The sequence below is a fragment of the Magnolia sinica genome, chromosome 8, assembly GCF_029962835.1.
Source record: "Magnolia sinica isolate HGM2019 chromosome 8, MsV1, whole genome shotgun sequence".
NCBI lineage: Eukaryota > Viridiplantae > Streptophyta > Magnoliopsida > Magnoliales > Magnoliaceae > Magnolia > Magnolia sinica.
In genome coordinates, this window is record NC_080580.1 from 48,221,884 (window position 1) to 48,235,358 (window position 13,475).

Consider the following 13,475-nt stretch of genomic DNA (forward strand, 5'->3'; position numbering starts at 1 on the left):
AAATCAGCAATTGGCTATGACAATCAAAATCGGTAATCGATCACGATAATCAGCCTCGATTGCTAATCGATAATCGGCCATGACAATCGGAATTGATCGATTATCGGCCTCGATGATCGAAATCGGCAATCGGCCATGACAATCTGAATCAATCAATAATTGGCATCGATGATCGGAATCGATAATCGGCCACAACAATTAGAATCGATCAATAATCGGCCTCGATAATCAGAACCTGCAATTGGCTACAACAATCGAAATCGATCGATAATCGGCCTCGATAATCAAAATCGACAATCGGCCATGATAATCGGAATCGGTAATCAGTCACGATAATCAGCCTCGATCTCTAATCGACAACTGGCCACAACAATCGGCCACGACAATCGGAATCGATCAATAATCAGCCTCGATGATCGAAATTGGCAATCGGCCATGACAGTCAAAATCGATCAATAATCGGCCTTGATGATTGGAATCGGCAATCAGCCACAACAATCAGAATCGATCAATAATCGGCCTCGGTGATCGGAACCTCCAATCGGTCACAACAATTGGAATCGATCAATAAGCAGCCTCGATAATCAGAATCGGCAATCGGCCATGACAATCGGAATCGGCATCGGTGACGATAATCAGCCTCAATCGCTAATCGACAATCGGCCACGACAATCAGAATCGATTGATAATCGACCTCGATGATTAGAATCGGCAATCGGCCACAAAATCGACCTCGACAATCGGCACTGATGAGAATGGGCCTAACAAGGCCCAAGGGAAGGTTATAATGTGGACTTTAAACCATCATTGGCCATCAATGTGGACATTTAACCAACATTGTGCCCAAGGAGTGGTCCACATAGAGTCATACATATAGTGGGCCCATGGCCCTACACAAGGGCCTAATATACATCGCCATGGGCCTCACTCATGGGCCACATATGGATCACATTGGGCCACACCCATGGGCCTCGAATACATCACAATGGGCCTCGCCCATGGGCCTTGAATACATCATATGGGCCTCATACATATCAAGTGGGCTACATCAATGGGCCGCACTAATAGGCCTCATACACATTAAGTGGGCTACATCAATGGGCCACATTTAATGGGCCTCATATATATTGAGTTAGCCAAATCACATGGGCCGCTCCAGTAGGCCTCATATACATCAAGTGGACTGCCTCCACAGGCCACACCAATGGGCCGTATCACATGGGCTATATATATATTAAGGTGGGCCTTAACCAGACCTCATATATCACATCGGGCCTAATAGAATGGGCCGAATGAATGGACTGAATTAAATGGGCCAAGTCGAATGAGCCGAATCAAATGGGCCAATTCAAATGGGCCAAGTTGAATTCATCTATTTTTTTAGAAATCAATGTAGGGTATTATAAAAATGAACCATATCAAAATATCAACTGGACCATATAACAACTAGCAGTGGAGATAATGATTTCCACCGTTAAATAAATCACACGGCCCACCACAGAAAATCGTGAGAGCACCCACACCCACCGTTAAAACATTTATAGGACCTACTGTTATGTATTTGGAGATCCGACCTATTCATAAGTTAACATGGAGATAGATGGAGTGAAAGCAAAACGTCAGCTTGATCGGAACTACCTTGGCCCTTAAGAAGTTTTGAATGGTGGATGTCACTGTCCCCACTATTTTCAATGGTGGGGTCTGCTTGAACTATAGATCTGACTCATTCTTAGTCTCAAGCCTTAAAATTATCTTTCAAAATTGTTGAATGGTTTAGATGTAACACAAGCATCATGGTGGTTCCCACATGTCTAGTTTCTAGATAGTATAGACAGGCCCATCGATCATGGCTAGCCCCACATCATAGATGAAACACATATATCACAGTGGCCCTACATGGATAGACGGTGAGATTTAACGCATCCCTCATGATCCAGACCCATAGAACTTATGACGTCATGCAGTGGGACCCGCTGTTGAACGGTTTTGATATAAATACATCAAAGTGCGTCCAGCACATCCCACATGCTGAACAGTGCACACACAGCAGGTGGGGCCCATGCTGCCAAAACAGACGGACAACATGGATAAAGCGTACATCACGGTGGTGCCCCACATCCACCATCCAGATGATGGACGTTCTGGATGACTTTCCAAGGGACGGTGTAAAAAAATAAATAAAACACCTACATCTGGCTAGACCCACAAGGCTACTGATGTCTCGGCAGTGGGCCCACCATCCAGAAAATGGATGGACGGCTGGGATGAATTACATATGGTCAAGGTGGTTCCCACGCTGCATGAATGCACACACGTGCAGGGTGGGCAGCACCAATAAAACACTTACATTACGGTGATTCCACCATCCAGGAAAACCTCTGGACAGTGAAACATAAAAATCACGGTGGATCCCACGTGGTGGGCCACCCTCCTATTATAACATAATAATATTATATTATATAATACATAAGGTGGGTCTCACGTGGTGGGCCACCCTCCTTATATTATAAAATAATAATATTATATTATACTGTATATATATATATATTTAAAACAATTCAGCCCAGCATCCAGCATCCTGGACGGACGAGCTGGATGCAAGGCACATGCATGGTGGGTCCGCTGGACCATGGAAAAATAAATGGACGGTCTGGATACAATATATATCAAGGTGGGCCCCACCTGCCCACTTCCTGCCCAGTACGGGCGGACAGATTGGACAGCAAATACACCACGGTGGCCCTTGCAAGGATGGTGCAGATGAAACCCATACAGCATGGTGGGCTCCACATCCCCAAACAGATGGACAGTGGATGTAAAATACTTACATCAAGGTGGGTCCCACCTACCATACGTGTCACACATGTGAGGCAAGCCCCAAGTCAAAAACAATTGGACTGAATGTAAAAAAATACATACATCAAAGAGGACCTGCACGCTGCAGGTGGGTGAATCCCACTGTCCCATTGTTGGACGGTGGGGATAATACACATATCACACAAGGTGGGCCCCACACACTGCCATGGTGGGGTCCACACTTATTCAACAGGTACATCAAGGTGGGACCAGCACATATGGATGGCTGGGCCAAAACACATGCATTAGGGTGGTTCCCACATGTCCAGTTTCTAGACGGTATAGACAGGCCCATCCATCATGGCTGGCCCCACAGCATAGATGAAACACATGCATCATTGGTGGGCCACACATCGAGAGAGAGAGAGAGAGAGAGAGAGAGAAACAGATGGAGGGGCCCCACCACTATGGGCCCCTCTATACATTGCATTCATCAAAATGGGTCCCACTACAAGTGGGCCCTCAAATCATCAAAATCAAATCACAAATCACCCACCTAAGATCTTCTCCTCCCTCTTTCACCACTGCATATTGGAGCTCCAATGGATGGACTTCAATGGTTGAGATTGATTTTAGAGGGTGGATTGGATGGTTAGAAGGTGGGCCACACCTAGCTCTTTCTCATGGAGAGCTTGGACGTCCACCTCCCATGGTTACTTGGAGAATGAGTTTGAAATGAAAGAGAGAGAGAGAGAGAGAGGATGGGATGTGAGAGAGAGGGAGCTGGGTGTGATGGTTGTGAGTGAGTGATGGAGTGATGGGTGCACTTGACTAGGTATGGGTGGAGAGAGAGAGAGAGAGAGAGAGTTGACTTAGGGTTGCTTGTACTTGACATGTGAAGTGATTGATGTGTACTTGATTGATGTGATTGATGGGACATTCTTTGGGTTTAAAATGCGCGACATTTTTCCTCAAACTGAATGCGGGCCCACATCTTCTAGCTCGAGTATCGAATCATTGTACAAGTCACGGCGTTGGAACCACGGCGATGGCACAGTCGCTAGGGTACAAGTTTCGGGTCGAGCCGACTTTAGTATGTAAGACTTGGCTTAGGATTGCTCGCAAACATCGGATACAGGTCAAGAGTTGCCGGAATTTGACCAGGAGGACCACGAAAGTCTACGGAACGGTACGGACTAGGATACGGGTCTTACAGGTCGACTATCTAAAAGAAAGGATTTCAATTTATTGGCAGTTGAAATTCCTAGGTCTCTTCCCATCCTTCTTAGGAAGGCTGAATCGATTTTGGGTGGGCCATCCTTCGGTTGGTTCAGATCTCTTCAAGGTGCAGCATCATGTGAGTTAGAATCAACCGTTGAACGATGAAGGTGACTCTGGTTTTAATGGTGAGTTGGTCGTGAGGATTTATTTCTTCCAGCTGGCACCACTGGAAGGCGCGGATGAGTCTCAAGGAATTGTGGGTCCCATAAATTAAATGCACCAGATCCTTTAGATGGTGGTTTACAAAGAATCATGTTGTAGGTAATTTCTACAATTACATAGATGACCAAACGATTCAGTTATTTCTAGCAAGGTGGAGTCCTTCCAATCTTACTAAAGTTCCTTATTGGAGTTGGAATACACTCCATTAGACTTTGGATGGTTCAGATCCGCTTTGGATTCCCAAAACGGGGAGTTCTTTTAGGAGAATTTTGTTGGGGGCCTTTACACAAAACCTTAGAGATTTTTACGTGGAAAGCCCTCAAAGAGGTAAAAACCACAGGTCTTAATCTAGAGCAACAATCCACTATGAAGTAAAACATTACAAACGATCACAAGCACACACCTCTTGGATCAAACATTTTTCAGTCACGCAGGAGTAGATAAACAATAAGAGAATAAAGAAAAATAGAGAGATCTCACTGATTTGAGGATGTATAAGCACTGAGATGTCAAGTGCATAGTAGATCACCTCTATGAGCAGAACCTCCATTCCACAAGCTTCCTCTCTCTCTCACACACCTTTAATAGCCCTAAACCCTTTAGCAAACCCTTATAAAGCTTTAGGAAACTCTCTTGCATACCCTAGAACAACCCTTGGGACCCCTATTTATTGTTTAGGAAACTCCTTTCCACACCTCTGTGAAAACCGCCTCAAATTTACACAGTTCGCACAAAATCTGGACATGAATCAGCATAACCTCGATTGGTCGAGCAAAGTCCTCGACCAGTTGAGCGTACCCTCGACTGGTTGAGTAGACTCCTCGACTGGTTGAGCGGCACGGAAGATTTAACACAATTGGTTGCTGGACTTTGAGTCGAGCACCACTCGACTGGTCGAGTCTTAGGAGAAAAATCTCCATCAAATCTCCCCCTTTTCAACTGAGGAGGAATTCACATTCTTCAAGCTAGTCCAGTTTCTACAAACCTCAAACTTATCCTTGAGCAAAGCCTTGGTCATCATGTCTGACCCATTATCGTCCGTGTAGACCTTTTCAAGTTGTAACACCTTCTATTCTAAAGTATCCCTGATCCAGTGATACCGAATCTCTATGTGCTTCAACTTGGTATACTGACTTGGATTCTTGCTCAAGTGTATAGCACTTTCACTATCGCAATAGACCACGTGCTACTCCTACTTCAGGCTAAGTTCTTGTAGAAACCTCTTCATCTAAAACATCTCTTTACATGCCTCTGTGACTGCAATGTACTTGCGACATCAGGGCCGTGGCCTCCACAGGCATGTCGTGGATGGCTAGATGGGATACCAAAAATGTTTGTTTCAAGCATCTGGGCACTTTGGATGTCCATGAGTGAAAGTCCCTAAACCTCCGAGGACAAGAGACACCCCAACATCTAGGCTGAGTGGATACATGAGTGCCCAAATGCCGAATACCAGTAAGCCACATCTCCCATTGTGTCGTGGTCGATTGGGAGGGGGTGTGGCCTTATCCGCTCGAGTGAGGGGGCTGTAATCTAGGCTGAGTATGACCAGCTCGTAAATGGGTCCGCTACCGACGAGCCGGGTAGGTATTGGCAGACTGCTGGCTAGGTGGATAGTGAGGTCTTTTTCACTCGCTGGTTATTCGGCTTGGGAGGTAGTAGCCATTGTGGAGTGTAATAGATCCCGGTGATGATCCTAGAGAGGAACCGTACTGATATGTGGACTTATTGAGTAGGAATTGCATACTCATTTATTCATTCATTCACTATCCACTTAGGCTGGTAGTGCGCAACTATTTGTTACATGTACCTTCACATGGCCAGGATTTTGGTTAGGAGCGCGACTAACCTGAGATCAGGAGTTTACCACATTGAGTCTGACTATCCAAATTTAGGTATGAGACTAGTTTGGATAAAAGTCCCTTGTGGTGGACCCCGTAGCCTGTGATACTATCATCCCGACTTCACACTCAAACTTGGTCATTTCATTCGCATCACATATTGCATTACATCCGCAGCATATGGCATTTTAGGTTACTATGTTTCTACACTTATATGGCCTAGACGGACTTAGCAGGATTTACATATTACATTGCATCATTAGGCATCTAATATTTAGTTCTCTATGATTCTGCATTTGTGTAGCCGATCTGCATTGCATACTCTGATATCGTATGATTCATGATCTTGTCAGTATTTTCGCTTACTCTGATATCGTATGATTCATGATCTTGCCTGTATTTCTAATATTGTATGATTATGGCATTGTATTGGATACTTGGCACATGCATCGCACACACTTACACCACCCTCGAAGCTTTCTATAAGCTTGTGCACGATAGATGAGTGCAGGTGGCGTTAGGTTGCAGCAGCGTTGAGCTTGGAGCATGCAGCGGTCTTCTGGAGCTTTGATTTTTGACATATGTATTTCTCTTTCAACATTGTATTCAAATGTTTATTTAGTAGATATGTGATGATGATGTTGTCTTTTTAATTTGTGTATACTTGTGGTTATGCTTCTTATGAGATAACTATATGTTGAAAAATCCTCCTTGTAGGATCCCAGGATCAGAATCTGGCGTATGCGCACTGGGAGCCGAGAATGGGGTACTACGGAGGCTGTCGGCACCGGATTTGGTGATTGAGAATTTTGGTGAGCCCGATTTTCGAGTTTGGGGTGTACAGTTAGGGAATTCTTAAGGAGTATGAAGTGGCCTAGCTATACGTCCTAGAGGAGGAGTGAATAGGACAATGCCAAAATAAAACTTTAACAGCGGAATAAAAGAATATGATAACCAAATAAAATAAATTAATTCACAATGTTGAAATAAAAGCAACCTCAATAAACAAGAATTGAGAGGTTGATACGAATTCAGTTCTAAGGACAACCTTACACCATAAAAACCATGGGTTTATGATAGGACAACCTTATTTCTAGAACGTCCTTTGTATCAAAAACTCAAACCGGAGAGGAATAAATAAATAGCAAGGAATTGAAATAAATTACAGGAATTTAAATCTAAATTATTACAACATTCCCATTGTGCTTGAAATGTAAATTTTATAACATTCACGTCCAACATACATTCCACAAATCTGAATGATAAAAGATATAAAACTTAAGCAAGCATTCAAACTATAAGACAAAGAATTATAGTGGTTCGCTTGTATGTACACCAACTATTCAATAACAGCCACACAGAATGCTACTCCACTCCTAATATCCTCACACAGGGGATATTCACGTTCACTAACAAAATAGGTTTCACAGGTTCACCTAAAACCTTCACGATGTGTCTTTTTAAATTGGGCATACACAATCCAAAAACCCACACTATCTAAGTTTTCTGGCTCTCCTTAGATAACCACACAATGAGATTTTTCTAGCGAATCTCAAACAAAAACTAAAAGAATAAAAATTTTACATAAATGTAAAATACCTGGATTTCTCCTTTTGTAGCAACCCGAAAGAACCAATCAGAATAGAAGTTCGAATCAACGTTCAATGTCCAATACTCACTTAAAATGGTTCTAAGTTCTAATTGATTTTAAATTAAATCAAATGGGTGTAGCTATATTTGATTTTGATTCTAAGAAAAAGGAATACAACAATTTCTCTTTTCAAATAAGATTGGAATATAGGAATAAAATTAAATAAACAAGCTAACAAAAAGAGAATATTAATTATGCACAACGTAGCTTAAAATGAACACTAACTTATTTCAGAATGGAGCTTTGATTTTCTTGAAGTGAGTTATAAAACTCTAAGATTCGTGTTCAATTTAGAGTTGCAGAAATCACGTCCACGACTGGTCTTGAGAAAGCTTCGATTGGTCATAGCAACAACGGCATTTTAAAATTTTAAGCGTGATCTTAAAAAACCGTTCTATGACTAGTCGTAGGGATTCTATGACTGGTCGTGGACCACCTACGACCGGACGTAGCTGACCCAAGACTGGTCGTAGGAAACATGATTTCCACGTTGTAGTTCGAGTCGTAGATACACGACCGATTGAAGGTCGAGTCATGACCCTCCTACGACCGGTCGACCAGTTCTCAGGACTGATAGAAGCTTAACCAAAAAATTCCAAAAATCTTCAACAACTTAGGACTGGACGTGGAATTTCTTGGATTAGTCGAACCAGTGCTAGGACTAGTCAAACAAGGTCCAGGACTAGTCTTAGAACAGACCAAAATCATCTATAAAGATTCATCTTGAATTATGTAACCAAAATGACCTACCCTAAGGTCAATCTAAGGTCTCTCATACCTAAAACATTAAGTATGAACATTGAACTTCATTCTTTTCAGATAATGGTTGACCTTTTAACCTTATAAAACTTGAGATCTCTACTTGATGTAGCTTGATCTTGAGATCTTCTAAAGCTTGAAATTACACTTCATCTTGAGTTGCACTTGAGTCTTGAAAAGTACTTGAGTCTTGAAGTGTTTATCGATGTAGCTCTGAACATTGATGTTTACAGAAGTTGACAAAGTACATGGCTTGACTTGGCTTGAAGTAGTTCGTCGTTCTTGACAAAAGTAATGTCTTTATAGAGTCGATGTGATGTCTTGAACATATGTATATCATCATACAAACACAAGACACAGATAGAGTTTTGGCACAACAAAATTTGACAACCAAAGTGCATTAGACCATAGCACTTACAGAGTAGCAGTTTATCTATTCCTCCAACTAAAGTTCATATGATTTCTCCAACTAGGATTGTATGTGTTAGAGATGGGTGCATTAAAAGGTCTTTGGTAGTTGTTCATGACATTCGATTGCATATTCAGTACCTCTTGAAAACCAGGTATCATTGGGCAATTTTCAGTTGTGTGTATGTTGCAAGCACAGATACCACAAACAACTTCCTTAGCCTTATCCTTCTTAAGTTCCATGTCCTCGACCTTCCTTGCAAGACTGACCACTTTAGCATTTATATCGCCATCCTCTTTCAGCAAATATATCCCACCCCTCTCCCTTGCTTGAGTAGGCTTAAATGTGGTGCTAGGTTTTAGGGAGATGTCCCATAATTGTGCAGTTTCACCGAGTTTATCAAAGTAATCTCATACCTCATCGAAATTTTTGTTCACGAACTCCCCATTGCACATCGTCTTGACGAATTGGCGCATGGAAGATGTCAGTCCATCATGGAAGAAAGTTGTTATGCGCCACATTTCAAAATCGTGTTGTGGGCATGAACTAACGAGATCCTTGAACTGCTCCCAACATTGGAAGAATATTTCATCTTCCTTTTGGGCGAAGTTCATAATCAACTTCCTGATGGTGTTCGTCTTATGGTATAGAAAGAATTTTTTATGAACTCCATCATGTCATTCCATGTGCCAATAGATCACGGACGTAGTGAGTGCAACCATGTCTTAGCTTTTTCCTTCAAGTAAAAAGGAAAGAGTTTCAGCCTAATCATGTCCTCAAATACATTAGGAAATTATAAAGTGGCTATAACCTCATCAAACTCTTGCAAGTGTAGGAATGGACCTTCAGATTCAAGTCCAAGGAACTTTGAAAGGAGTTGGATCACTCCAGGCTTGATATCCATGTTTCCTGTGTTTTCTGAAAAAACCATACATGAAGGGGTGCTCACCCCCACTAGTTGTAAGTAATCTCATAAAGTACGAGGTGGGTGTGCATGGCGTACCTCATTCTCATCCAGGACTTCCACAACTCGAGGTTGCGGCTGATTCACCAATTGATATATAGGTTGATTTGCATCCATAACCTCAATTAACTCTGAGGATCTCAAGTGGTGTCTAACCCCGTGATGGATAGATAACCCCTCAACTAATCATCCTTCACTCAAAAGACGTCAAGTGTTGTCACAGACCCACTTGGGCATGAACACTCACAGCCCTTAATTTCAAAATCTAACCTAAACCTAAAAGAAAGAAGGAACTAAAAATCTAGAAATAAAAAGAGAGAGAATTAGAAAGAAGTTACCAAATTAGAAGGTTATATGTTAGGATCCTGCGAAAAAATAAAAAAAGGAAAGTGAATTAGTTTCTAAAAAAGAAATAAGAAAGCAACCTAGTTTCTAAAAAACGAAAAAAGAAAAGTTTCTAAAAACAGAAAATAGAAAGTTTCTAAAAATTAAAAAGTTAGTTTCTAAAAACAGAAAATAGAAAGTTTTTAAAAATTAAAAAGTTAGTTTCTAAAAGCAAATTAGGAAAGTTTCTACTCTAAAATTAGAAAGTAGAAAAAGGAAAGTTTCTAAAAACATAAGAGGAAAGTTTCTAAACCTGGAATTAAAAAGCAAAGTTAGTTTCTAAAATAATTCCAAAAAAAACTAATCCTAAAAATAGAAAATAGAAAAACCTTATTCTTAAACTAATTCTAAAACTAGTTAATCTCATAAAAACGCAACCGTTAATCCCCGGCAATGGCGCCTAAAACTTGTTCACAACCCCAAGTGTAGATAGAGTAATTATGAATTATTTAACTAAACCTTAAGAAATTCAAAGGTGGGAACTAGGGTTTCCAAGGATCCACTTATAGCAATCAGGGAGATCTATGCTTAATTCAAGGACACAACTGGAATCAAAGTCCCATCTTATCCAATTAGAAGATATCTTAGTAAAACCAAATCTGAACTTCCTTTAACCTAATTCTCAATGAATGAGAGTTGTGAGAACTGGAAGTAATTCCATCACAAAACCATGCTCAGGAGACAATGGCTCATAATAGGATATACCAATCTCATAACCAAACATAAGAGAATCATGAAGATTGGAAGGGATTCCGTCATCCAACCATGCCCAAGGAACGATGGTGAACAACAGGATTTCCTAATTTCACAATCTTAATACATGTAAAAAAAAACATACTCAAAGCTATCACAGATCTATTGTAATTTGAGTCACAACAAACCATTAAAAACTAAAAGTATTTCTTAAATATCAAAGTAGAATAAAAAAGAGTTCAACATAAACACGAATCAAAGCAATAAAAAACATCCCATCACACTATAAGCTTCACCTCTTAGCCCTAGCTAAGAGGTTTAGCCAACCATAGACATGATTGGAACTAAAACCCTGGAAGAAAGCATGAAAAACTAAGAAAGAAAGAAAATGCTTGGCAAAGGCTCTCCACCCTTGTGCTTCGCTCCTCCAAACACTAGAATGATTTGGTAGATCCCTATGGATGACCTGGGGACTCATATTTATAGTTGTATAATACCTCCTTTCACACCTCTCTGGAAAAATCCGGAAACTGCCTCAAATTTACGCACTCTGCGTGACTTCGCGTAATTCGTTCGATGACATCGAACAGGCTTCGATGTCATCGAAAGTGTCTTTTATACATGTTTTTTCGCACTTTTGTAGCTTTATATGGACCTTATAACCATTTCTGTCATCGAACCTACCTTCGATGTCATCAAAGAGGCCTTCGATGTCATCGAGTGTTGTTCAAGGAATCAACAATGTGTCCAAAACAGTCCAGAGAGTTTATTCAATTTCTTTAATAAATTCGATGTCATTGAAGCGTACTTCGATGTCATTGAGCAAATCTTTAATTCATCAAGGAAACCTTTTAGTAATTGAACATGGTGCCCAATATGTCCACCAAGTTTTGCCGAAAATCCACAGAAAACTCGATGTCATCGAGCAAAGCTTCGAGTCATCGAACAAGTTCTCAAGTCATCAAAAATGTCTTCAATTTTTCCAGCGACCAACTCAATTTTCCTTCATAAATTCGATGTCATTGACCTGTGTTCGATGTCATCGAATATGTCCTCGATGTCATCGAACGATGTTCGATGACATAGTTAATGTGTATTCAGCACTTGTTCTTTCAACTTTGTTCCTTCTCCACTTGGTTTTCTTGAATCTTTGGTTTTTAAAATCTTCAATCTTTATCTACTAAGAACCATTCTTTGCCTTGGTGATCTTTGAGTGTCAAATCTATGCTTTTAGCACCTTTTCCAATCCAAGCTCTTAAATTCACCTTGCAACACAAACATGAGTAAAATAGGACATTAAGCAATATCATGTTCATAAAACTAAGATATAAATGGGGTTCAATATGCAATATTTGACCGTCAACACTTATGATGGTCTGTTCCCTCAGGCTAGCTAATCTCATTCTCATGCTCTGATGCCAACAGTAACATCCTAAAATTTTCGTGACCCGAATCTAATTCTTAGCACAGAAATCCCATATGTTAATTCTTCTATACCCTTTTATTAAACCATTTGATTTATAACCGACGGGCATTCCTCATTTATAAAGAACGAAATTCATGAGAATGAAAATTAACTAGTTTCATTATTCCATAAAGTAAAATATAACTTTCAAAACTTCTAATGCTCACATAATGGGAGCTTAGTACATTACCGAATTTGCAGCGGAAATATAAATAAACTAAATCATAAACTGTTTTCTTATTCATTTAGCATAATCTTTTGTTAGGAAGTAGTCCTCTGGATCTTCAATCTGTACGTCACCTGCATTATCTATACAGTTGAAGATGGTCAATGCCCTACTCATAGTGATGATTATCCTTTAAGATTAATAATAATTCAAAAGGTTCATAAAAGTAATATAAAGGTTCTGATACGTCTCGTACTCCACTACTACGAGGGGTATCAGTATGTACAATCAATGTGTATATGAATGTATGCCTAACAAAGTGTGTATGGTTCATCATATGTAGTAATCATCATAATATGGAATATAATTTATAGAAAACCCGGCTAACCCCACATTCTCACACTACGAAGATTCACCGATATGTCCAACGCCACTGTGGATTTACGTGAACACCTCGAGGTGGCACAATACATGAGTCGGATGAATTATGTGACACGATTTGTTCATAGAGTGACTATTTATGACATCCAATCCCGGAAGTTATGTAAACGCATTGCGAATTACTTACATCGGTTTGTACACCACTACCCAAACCCATGGAATTACGCATCAACCAAGAGGGTCTCTACCCAGAGCATATTACGTCCATGATAAAATATTTGAATCACTAGTTGTGATACCTTTAACACATCACTTGCATCAAAGAGAATGTAACTGAATCATGGGAGTTTTAGAATTCCAAGACACATGCTCAAACCATAAAGGTAGACAACGCAAGGCTAACTCAACAAAGAGGAGAGTAGCAATGGCTAACTCAACAAAATTGGTAAAGGCAAGGGTAAGGCTTGCATCCATCACCCCACATAAATTAATAATGTCACGCATAATTAAAATCATGCCTTAA

At 40.5% G+C, this 13,475-nt stretch overlaps 1 non-coding gene across 1 annotated transcript; it reads left to right on the top strand.

The window, feature by feature from the left end:
- Nucleotides 1–9,424: 9,424 nt before the first annotated feature.
- On the top strand, nucleotides 9,425–9,531 carry LOC131254615 (small nucleolar RNA R71). Its single transcript, XR_009175736.1, has one exon. It is a non-coding gene; the product is annotated as a small nucleolar RNA R71 (small nucleolar RNA).
- The last annotated feature ends 3,944 nt before the right edge of the window (nucleotides 9,532–13,475 follow it).